Source organism: Plectropomus leopardus, chromosome 23 (genome assembly GCF_026936395.1).
Source record: "Plectropomus leopardus strain MGB_pleo_1.0 chromosome 23, ASM2693639v1, whole genome shotgun sequence".
Lineage (NCBI taxonomy): Eukaryota > Metazoa > Chordata > Actinopteri > Perciformes > Serranidae > Plectropomus > Plectropomus leopardus.
Genome location: NC_142198.1, coordinates 5715926 through 5727934, shown reverse-complemented (window position 1 = coordinate 5727934; position 12009 = coordinate 5715926). Strand labels below are relative to the sequence as shown.

Genomic DNA, 12009 nt, shown 5'->3' with positions numbered 1-12009 from the left:
CTACATTGAGGAGAGCAAAAAAAAAAAAAACACCACTGACCTTTACAAAATGGGGACGTTCGTCAGTGAGAAAATGGTGGCTGATGCAACTAAGCCTCTAATCTAGAGGAGAGTCTCTGTGTATAAGCTGCCTTAAAAACTTCCAAACCAATTTATAGCGCTTGATTTCAGGGGACAAAGTGACGTGATGACTAATGTCTGACTAAATATTGTTAAGGTCAAAGTAATAAATCATGTCGAGGTAATAAATCACCTCATGTAGGTCAAAAACTGTCACCGAAGAGGAAACTTTGGTCCTGGAGCCTCACTGTGTGCGAATTTACACTTTGACTGGATTCATTGGATTGATGTAAGAAAAATGACAATGTCCATTTAAAACGACAAAAAAATTAGCTTAAACCTTTGAAATCTAAGCATATTGACTTGATATCTTTTAAAAAAAAAGAGCTATAAAAGAAGAAACGGGCCAAAAATCAGCAAGTAGTTAGTAGAAAGTACTGAAAATTAGTTTAAAAAAAGAAATATTAAAAAAAAGGAAATGACCTGGAAAAATTCCTAAAAATAATAATATTTCTGTATCATAATTATGATTATGTAATCATGATAATTAGCTATAAATATAGTTGTCATTAGCTTTTTTCTTTTTTAACTAGACATTTTCAAGTTGCACATTGCCTCTTCCCCCATGTTTTTAAAAGAAACTGTACCATTTGGCTTAAGGTCTCAATAGTTGTGAAAAGTGTCTAAAGGCAGCACAAGAAAAGTGATGTCGCCAAAGCTTCAAAAGAGTTAAAAAAAAAACCAAACAAACGCCATGATCAATTTAAACCCCCTTTAAGTCACAAATGGCAGTTAAAAAGCTCCAAGAGGAAGCACAAACCCAACATAACCAAACGCTATCATTTCCTCGACAGTTTGCACATGAAAAGCACACTTGCATCATCTCATTCTTCATAGAACATTACAAAAACAGCCTCCTCCTCCTTCACTCACTGAGAGAACAGTGCAGTGACAGCGGCAGCCATTTTGTGCCTGTGTTTTTCCCCCCAAGCCTAAGTGCTGAGTGAATAAGGAGAGAGTTGGGATGGGAGCCAGGACAGCGTTTTGGCAGGAGTAGACGTACAGGCCAATGCATGACAAATGAGTGTGTCATGCATACTGTTGAGCCCGGGCACAGACCTGCCCGGCTCATCCGTTTGGTGAACAAGGCACAAGTCAATTTGACTACAAAGACCCCCTCACTGCTGTTTCACCCCCCACACCGCCTCCTCCTCCTCCTCCGCCTCCTGTATCTGGAAAAAGGAACACGGAGCTGTCTTGATTGGCTCCAAGAAGGAGAGGGGATGAAGGGAAGGGCACAAGGGCTGATATGGGAGGAAGAGACGGAATAACGAGAGGCTGTGAAACATCGTAGCAGAGCCGGAGAGAGATGGGAAATAAACAAAATATGAATCAGGGAGAGATGCGGAGAAGGAGATGGGGGGGAGAAAAATAGGAAAGACTCAACAGATGGAATGGCACAGAGCAAAAGAAAAGGGAGTCAGAAGTTTCAATTTGTAGTCTTCAACCACTTTCCCCCCCCATTATTATGATTTCATGTTGTAGAAACAGTCCTCGATAGGGGCCACAACTCCATCAGAACACATACAATATGCATACAGAGCAGAGCCCTTGTTCTCCCTGCGACAATAAATCATCCCCTCCTGACTGTTTTATGCTCGACGAAGCACTGGCTTTGACGACAGTTCATTTCATGCCAATTGTCCGTTGCTTTTTTTTTTTCTTTCCTCCTCAGCCCCCCCCCCCGACAAAGACAGACTCCTGCATGGGTCTGATTAAAAAAAGCGTGCTTTGACATGAGGCAAGATGTTGCGCTGCTACGGGAGGAAATCAACGGCACTATGTTATTCTAAGCGTGTTTAATTTTTAATTTGGCATTGTGCATGTAGAAGTGACCTACATGGGCGGGAGGTGCAGAGGCTAAAACATGCCTCTCTGTTCACCTGACATATCACACACGCTACATCGTGCAGTTCACCAAAGGTGATCCACCTGTGCGGTGTTATAGAGCAGCGTGAAGGAACACACTTCTAAAAAATGGCAGCTTAAGTAAGGCCTACAAACACTCCGAGAAAACAATGTACCATACTTCAAATAAAGGCATAGTCCCAATTTACCACCCAGTCCCTTAGCCGGGTGTGGCTCCACATTTTGAGTAGCCTGGTCTGGATGCCATGCAGCTCATTTTTATAAAAGTTCTTTGGATGTATAAATGTTGGCTACCCGCTTAAGATAAAGTTAGTTACCTGTTTAGATCATGCATACAATATGTATATACTGTATGATAATTTTTTGTTAATATGGACTCAGTGTTAGTTTGGTAAGATTCTCACAATTCCATCACTCAGTTAATTTTACTGACACCGTGAACACAGATGACGACAGATTCATTGGCATAGTAAACAAGAGAGACTAAAGGAAAAAAAAAAAATAAGAGATGCTCGTAGAGACTATTTAAAAACAAACCAAAAAAGAAAAAAACAAGGAAAACTGTCCAGTGAACTATATTCATAATTACATATTTGAAAATATCAAAGCTTTTTTCCAGGTAATTTCTCACCCTTTCTTTTGTTTGTTTTTTTTGTCAAACTTTTAGGTAATTTTCTTGCACGTTTCACAGATTTCTTGCTAACATCTGGGTCATTTCTGATTTTGTTGCTCATTACTTTTCCTCCCATTTTTTTTTTAAATTAAAGACAATTTGCCATATATGTTTAAAAAGGTTAAATATCTAATTTGATTGTATTTCCAGTCTTCGCTGAACAACAGTTTTGTGTGAAAGGAATTGAAAGTCCGTCCCATATAGACATCTGTCCAAAATATAAGCCTGTTGATTTCAAAGATTTAAGCAAATAATAGCCCATGCTATTAATTGAAGTTTTACGGTAAATGCCAAAACATAATAACAGCTTAACAGAAGTGAATCACTGCTACGGCCCACAGCTGTCCATAATTGTTGTTAAATCCCTTCTACGTCTACGCCAGGCTGGATTCAACACATTAAGAACCAGTGCTGATGTGCCCGTGATAGGCGCTGGCTGTAAATCTCCTGTGCAGACAGTGGACGGACAACAATCCATTAACTGTAGTGACTGTTGGCACTGATCAGCTGGTTGACCCCGGTCAAACTCTCTTCACTCTACCACCTCATTTTCTTTGCTACTTTGAGCCGTGGAGGTACAGCACTTGGAGGTTGCGACCAATTTCAGAGCAATCCCCAATGCCAGTATTACACATCCATCACTTGTCCATCTCATGCAACAGATAGGCTTCTCTTTCTACTGATGTATCAATCAACTGCAGCTCAGAGACACACGTGCAGCATGTTAACACACCACCACTTTGGTTCTGTAGCACAGCAAGAGAAGCATAGTCTCCAAAGGCACTTCAAATTGTGAACATGTTGAAGGAATAGTTTTATACTTTGGGAAATGCACTTAATAGCTTGAGATAAGAACACTGATACATGAATTCGTCAATGGTTTTTACTACTGTGGAAAGCACCAGAGTCTGATGTGGCTTTTTCACTCCTAGTACTAGAGCTGATGGTATTTCAGTTTAACAACCATATTAACTGGTAAATTTCAGCCGAATGCATCTGTAGATTACGTAGTTACTAATGTAAATGGTTGTCATAGAAAATATTTATGTATGAGTATGTGTTTTAAATTGACTAGAGTAAAATTCAAGGCTTTTACAGCTGCTGTTCCTACAAGAAACTATAAAAACAGACAAAATTAACCATCTTCTGTTTGTGATGCCAGCCAAGTTATTTTTAGTTTGTAGTCATTGCCCTTGTTAGAATGCTATATTTCCCAATAACGTCACAGTAACTTAATTGACATCTATTCTTTGGGACTCATAGACTGTAACGTTGGCCCACTAAGATTTGCTTCATTATCTAAGCACATTTAACTTAGCTGATGTTACTTCAAGTCGATTATTTTTCTCTAAAACTGAAGCCTACTAACTAAGCCTAACCACCACTGCTGGAGCAACTGAGAACAGTTTATGTTCTTCTTAATGTTGTCAAAAGTTACATCATACAGAAAGTGAAGGTAAAAGTAGAAAATATGCACTTCTTAGCAGTCATGGAGACTTGTTTACTTGAGGTGCATTCCCAGATCTGTCTACACCACTCTCATGTCTGTGCATTAAGTATGAAGCTAGAGCCAGAAGGCAATGAGCTTAACTTAGCTTAGCCAGGAGTTATGTTTCTTGGCCTAGTAAATAACTCCCTCAAAACTCCAGACTCTAAGAAGTCCCTGCATGTTTCCAATATGTAATCCACCAAATAACCCCCTGTGAAACCACAACCTTTGGTTTTAACACTAAGACAAAACAAATTTTAATTAGTGAGCTTTAGAGGTGCTGGTAGGTGCATTTTTTCACCTTTAGACAGAGCTGGAATAGCTAAAGCAAGCAAGATAAGCTATACGACTGCTAGTTATGACTGAATATTTACCCTTTAGACATGAATATGGCAGCACATAAATATTCACAGTTTGGAAGATAGTGAATAAACATATATTCCAAAATGTCAAATTATTCCTTCAAAGGATCACTACGAAATTTTCCATGTCTGGTAGAGGTATGGAGCTGCTTTTCTATATAAGCAAGTTTGGACACAACGTCCTACCAATGGTTTGGTATTATGCCACAGATCTACAGGTGGCGGTGACTTGCCAAGCTATGCAGCAATACACCAACAAAGGCAGGGAAGAATAACACTGCGAGCAAGTAAACATGGATGTACACAATGCTGGATATAAACTACTTATAAAAATCAGCTTTAAAAAGGTTTTATGTGGTAGTAAAGGCATTTAAGATGTGTTGGACCTCGAGGAGAAACTAAATGTGTTTGGTGACTGAATGAAAATGTAACTTTTTTTCATTTATAAGAAAACACAGGGCATTGGTGGGTTATAAAATATGTTTATGATAACCCACCAAGGTAGTTTTACGATGAGCTCTTCATGGGCGTTGGTGGGGAAATAAAATAATTGAATCAATATGTAAAAAACACATTTTCTTTCTGCAAACTCCTCACTGAGCCTATTTCAAAGATTTTGCATCCATGAATTTTCTGATCAACCAGGATTGAGGACAGTGACGGCAGTAAAAGGTTAGAGTCTGTATGGAATGAATGGCAAGATGCTTCAATAGCTCTCACACACCATCGATGGCTCCAGTCTGGTGTGAATTTGGGAATAGATTAAAATTTAAAGGTGCGTGTGGCAGGAGATAACCTGTTCCAAACAGTCTGAACTTGAATGATGAAGTGAACTACATTAATAAAGAACTAGAACTGCAATACTTTTATTCTTTGAAGTATTCCAATGGGATCAAAGAAGCAGGAGATCTAATAGTGCGTCTTTGGATAGAGGACTCATTTAGTGCTGTTAAGGAGCAGTTTAGCATTTTTATTAATCCCTTATTGTGCACTGAGAAGTTTTTCAGAATCTGAGTGGGTAATTAAAGCAAATCCACAGTGTCTCTTGAGGGAACTCTGGGAGTTAAGTTGATAAGGTGACTGATTTGTACTTATAAATCTCTCTTGTGAAGCTTTTGTTTTCTTTTCTCTTCCTTTTTTTCATGTCATCAATTTTCTGTTTCTCTCCCCTCGATTTATCCCTTTCTTAAGATTTTATGCCTGTACAACCCAATTACCTTTCTCCTGTGTCATCATCTCGATCGTCCCCGTCATCTAATCTCTGCTAATGCAGGTCATTGTCATTGGTGGAGGAGGCTCGGCTGTGTCAGACAGCACACCAAAGCACTAATGACGTGCCGCCAAATTAAATACCTGTAATTGTAATCCCACCAGATGGGAGGCTTAATGTAGCGTTGCTCCAGGAGATGTCTGCCTATAGAGACATTAGTGTGCTGAGTCAGTGTGTTGTTCGACCAATGAGAGAAAAAGTGGAATGTAATTAAGAACATTTATTCAAGTACGGCAATTATGGGCAAATTTGTGGTACTTTAGTGGAATATTTCCATTTTATGCTACTTTATACTTTTATTTCACTACATTTCTGAGGGAAACATTGGACTTCTGTTTTACTCCACTACATTTATTTACAGCTAGTTACTTTTAAAAACAAGATTTTTCACGGCAAACACCAGTTAAATCTGCTCGACCATTTTAGTCTCAGTGACCCTGAATCACTTTTTGATTTTTACGCACTGTTAGAGAGATGAGCTTTCCAATGATATCAGTAGTGTTTTTGTACAAAGTCAATTAAGTAATGGCTGCTGGTGAGCCATAATTATGAGAAAAGGGCCTTTAAAGTTTGTACAGTGGGCCCAAAAAATCATGATAAATCCTACCCAGCTACCAATATGCAGCATGTCCATACTGACACAAAATTAACATTTAACATTATTTTTCCAAAGTGCTATGCTAAGCTCTTTAGAACTACCTCAAACTGGTTGCTACTGGTGACCCAGTGAGTTTTATTCTGAATTCCAAGACTTTGTTTAATTGAAATTAGACCAAAAAACAAACAAACAAATGTCTCGGACCTTGCCTATAATTCATAATTTAAGGGTGACAAAGAGGGAGAGTGGCAATGACGACAACCAGAGTGCAGTTGACAAGTGTGCTGCTAGCTTATAATTATGCCTTTACAAGCTACGATATTATATTTATTGGCTGAATTTGGGGAAAGAGTGTGATATTCTAAATGTCAAGAATTTATTCATTTGAAATCAAACAAAACCCTGAAATGACCAAGATGTTGACATATATCCATGTTATTCTAGTTATGAGCCTCAGTGCCACTGCACGTATTTTGACAGAGTGCACCACCCTTCTATCTATAATAATAATAATTAAAATAACATTCTGAAATGAGTACTTTTACTTTTGGTACTTTAGCCAATGCAGATTTCTGTTTTTACGTTGGTAAGATTTGGAATAAAGGATTTTTTTTTTTTTTACAATTTTCTCATCATGGTATTGCTGCATTTGCTTAAGTAAAAGATCAGAGCACTTCTTCCACCTCTCTATGAATAATACAATAGAGGAAGACAGGAATGTGTACATGCACTTGAGTATAAGGTAATGTGTAAAGGAAGGTAGAAACAGAAAAAAGTGGATACGGTCTAAGCTAGATTTTCCTCTCATTAAATATAGAGCTACTATTAGCCCTGTGCCTCCAAAGAAGAAAGAAACCTCGTCACCACCCCCTTCCCCTTCAGACATTAGGAGGAAAATTTAGGTTTGAGGAGCGTACAGCTCATTGATGTCACATTAAAGGATTTTGGGTGTACTGAAGTCCTTAAAGAAGGAGTGAAGCATCCAGGGTCGCCCACAGGCTCCGTCATCTGAAACTGTCCTATCTAATTAATCAAAGGTTTCAGTGGAGAGACCACCCTTAAGGTAAGCTAATTAAAAACACATTTTTCTGCAGGCTGTATTAAGTCTTTACCACTGGAAGAACCCCCCCCAAAAAAACCCGTCTTGACTCGCCTCTGGCCCTTTAGATGCATAAAGTGAAAAAGCCAACTGCTAATTTAGAGCTATTCAAGGGTAAGCGGATTGCACAGAGTGAGGCTTCGGGCTTAGTGTAGATTGCAGGGCAGTGTGTTTAATGCAAGAGAGATAGCAGGGTCATTTAAAGCACCACTGAAACCAGCAGCTCCACTCCCTGCAGCACCAAACCCCTGCTCACACGTTGTCTCTGCACTACGCTCAATCATCCGTCTCTGCCACTCCCTCTGCCTCCCTTCGTCTCAGCTCTTTTCTGCATTCACCATTTTTCTTTCAGTCATGTATAGTTTTGTCTGATCCTATTTCATATTCAACTGAAATGCAAATGTGCGGAAAACAATACGTCTCCAAGGAGCAAATACATTGCTCAAACATTGCTGATCAAATAGATTATGGGCCTCTTAGTCTTAACTGTTGATTCTCCATGTTTAAAAGGATACAGTTCCTTTGACCTTGGCACAATTAGATCTAAGCAGCCTACACATGTATTATTTTTATTTTTACATCAGACAGAAAATGTGTGTGGGCTTTCAGAAGTAAGACAGTTCAGGGCTAAATCATTTTCTCTTTTTATGTTTTGATATTATACTTAACTCTAAACATGTTATTGTATTGGGAATTTTCAGAAATGTTGCTGACTATCACACAAACTAATCTGCTCTGAGGAGTTTTGATTTACATTCAATCAATAGAGAAGGCTTGACAAGACTGCGAGAGGACAGTCTCCAGATGATAAGAACCGACAGGATTCAAGACTGTGTCAACAGTGTGCTACATAGGAAGTCTCAAAGGACATCTCCTCCACAGGGACACAAATGATTAAAGATGAGTGCAGAGCCTTGGTGGACTGTGTGTATTGTATATATTTACTGTGTGAGCGGTTTTCACAGCAGGTAGTGTCCCCAAGGTCCCCTTTGACTGTCAGTCAAGCTGACAAATCCAACAGCAGGGGATCAAAACAAGACCGGATTTCACTGCCACCTCTGCAATGTCTGCAGTTTGCATGGTCACTCAGAGAGTAGTAGGAGTTTATGTCTCCTGGAAATTACGTTTCCATATAGCAGCAGCCTCCAGGGCTGAAAAACTGAAGTGCCAAAACCTACACTTCCTCTAATGGCCACTAGAGGCTGGCTCCAAGAGTGAGTCACTCCCCATAAACGACCATGATAACATGCCAGATTTACAGCAGAAACAAATATGTTTCCAGCTTTATACATTTTTTTAATTTACAAAACTCACCCAATTACATTTACACATAAAGTTACGCAGAATTACGCATTAGAGTGACAGGTGGTTGCTGTTCGTTGGGTAACATAACCAGTGCATAACCCCAGATACGTGGAGCATAGGGCTAACTCTACCACCCACTATTCCCGTGTGTTTTCAGTTAGTGGAAGTTACCTTACGTTTTTTTTTGTTCTGCTAATTGCATTTTGTTTTAATAGTATTAACCCACTTTTCTTTTCTTTTTTTTGCTAGCAAAAATTAGCATTAGCCTTAATATTGTCAGATTTCTATAAGATTCAAACTCTATTCAAACATAATTTCAGCTTGCAAGCATAAATAAAGGGAGTGACAGACAGCAGTGAAAAAATAAATAAACATATGATGGTAACAAAACGTCACACAGTGATGCATATTAGAGTTATGCTACGTCAACAGCTACTGAAATAAAATGTGTTGTTAGGTTGTCAATGAAAGACTAGTGTAACCATTTCATTACACACAACAAAATTCCACTACTTTTTTACAAAACTCTCAATGATTTTTACTTATTCCATGACTCTTCCAGGCCTGGAAGATGTGACTGTGGAATTCCATGACTTTTACAGGTTTTCCATGATTGTGGGAAGCCTAATAGCTGTATATGCACCATGCTAACCAAGCTAGCACCTAGCATTAGGGTTAGCTCCACCCTCTTATCCAAATATGGTCATGTCTAGCTCAAATATCCAAGATGGCAATGGCCAACATATCAGACTCAAGAATACAAAATTGAAGTTTACAAACCAGTGGGCGATGCCACAGTGGTTATATCTCTTATTTTATACAGTCTATGATTTATATACAGCTAGGTCTACTTAGAAATAGTAAATATGTTTTTGAGAGAAACATATTTCAGAGAATTATATTTTTATATTAAATTGGCAAAAATAGGTATTCTTGATATACAGTAACGGCCTGAAGTGACTACAGCATTTCTTTTTGATGAACATTCAGCCTAACAGAAATCACAGTCTTTCCCTAACTTAAACCAAAGTGCTTTTGTTGTCTAAACCTAACCAAAGACAAGAGTCTGGATGTGAACATGGTATTCTCATGTATGTATGTACAGTATTTCCATCATCCACCCTGACCACCTCCCTGTGAATACAGCATGGTACATAAATGTAGGCTTTCATTAACCCAAAGAAACCTTGTCTCTGAACCTAATCCAGGCAGTGATTACATTGTCACCACGACATAATTAAAAATCCAATTTAGTAATATACAAACAGAATTTCTGGCAGACAGGATTGCTTTAAAATGCAAAACAGCACTACCAGTGAAAAACAAGTTGTCTGCCTTGTCTCCAAAGTTAAAGCATTACAGCTCAAACATGAAAAAAGAAAAAAAAAGCTGGTTTTGAGGTGCACAGTATGCCATTTAAATTTTTAAGCACCACTTTTAGAGACAGAGACATTAGTCAAACATATCTCTTGGATAATGTCATTCAGAATAACAAATAATTATACTCCACACTCTGTTGACTAAAAGTAGAGGCAGCTTCTGTAGTATAATCAAAACATGACTGCAATTTCACCAGAAAAAGTTTGTCAGTGGTCTATAAAAAAATGCATGTTCCTTTGACTTGTTCTTTTTTTTTCTGTGCTATGATTTTCAACTGCTGGCCTCCATCTTACTATAAAAGTGTTTATTTTTGACAAATCGACAAAACCTTAGATTGCCTACGATGTAAACCATTCACTGTTAAAATCTTGATTTCTACAGTAAATGGTGGTATGGCCTCACATAGTCTGACATGCTGCAAATCCATCCTCCCCCCTTAAACTGAGCTGGTTTGACAGTGCAAAAACTATTTGTCCGTCTCACTATACACAAGTGTCACTATTTTGAAAGTGCAATGTCAAAACACCTCGAATCTCATTGCAGCACTGCAACCACTGAAAGTGAGTGGAGAAACAACAACACAGCATTTTTTTTTGTATCCCACAATGACAACAACTTCCTCTTGCGCCGGTAAAAGCATTCTGGCTGAATGTAGAGGAGCAATCAAGACTAAAAGGCGTGATTGCAGTCTCTCAGTCATAAGATTTGATAGTGGCGTTATAAGGTTGTATCTATATCTTCTTTCAGTTGAAGTATCTCTTCTCCTTTATGCCTTTTGGAAATGGCATTGGAACAGTGGTGGTGCTCAGGGATGGCCGGGGGGGCACAGCCACCCTGATGCATTCGCTGCCGTTAATAACCATTAATCAGTTAACCACTGGGGATAATTATGAATGGTTATACATGTCGGTCTATAGGTTAATTTTGCTACTCTTCAGTTAACTGCACTTTGCACCAATTGGGTAGGGTGGCAGCTAGCTAGTGGCACCGCTCATTTGGTAATTGTTGCTAAAAATGCCGTCCTGAACAAACATTCTACCCACCATCCAGTCTCCTCCCAGGTCGTCCTGCTGAGTAAGCGGCTCCTTTTGCAAAGTGAAACCGCTTTAGCATTGTTAGCTATGTTAGCACTGTTAGCAGTGTCAGCAAGGCTACCGGTGCAAACATGGTTAACAATGCTTAAGAGGTTTTCTGGCTTAAAATTAAGCTGCTTAACCACTGGGGCTACCTAGGAGTAAACTGGAGGGTGGCCACTATGTTTCCACAGCACCGCTATGCTAGTGGCGGTATGGTGCCACGAGCAGTAATGTACAAATGATCAGCACACCTAGCGAGCTCTCACCTGACCTGAGTGGTGTGCAGTGCACAGTGGCAAAGGGTAATGTTAGCGACCCACTGGAAACTGGAGGGTGGACAGTGGGCACTATGTTTCCACATGCTGAAAATGGTATTCATAATCATTAAAATTATGTATTTGAAATGATGTTAGAAATGTTCAAAAAATCAATTTTTTTCACTTCTTTATGGTTCCGGTCATTTACTTGTTTGTTTGTTTTTTTTCTTTGTCTTTTTCAAATTTTCAGGTAATTTCTTGGCAATATTTTGGGTCATTTTTTGTAAAATTACTCATTCTACTTATGTTAAATCAGGTCAATTTTCTCAGGTTTCAAAGGGTTAAACTGCAGCTCAGTCCGATGCCCAGGCGATGTAATGAGAAGGATTATAAGACTTCATGCTGAGTCCCAAGCAAAATAAATTCATATGGCGCTGTGGTCTGTTCACTATGTGAAGAGGGCAGCGAGCTCAGCATCTGATTAGGATTTATATCCAGACCCTAATACAAC

The 12009-nt window shown here is 39.0% G+C and overlaps 1 protein-coding gene across 3 annotated transcripts in view; it reads right to left on the bottom strand.

Annotated features, from left to right (window-relative positions):
* nrxn2b (neurexin 2b) overlaps positions 1-12009 on the bottom strand; it is an 883386-nt gene that overhangs the window by 170296 nt on the left and 701081 nt on the right. The gene's annotated exons all lie outside the window — the stretch shown is intronic.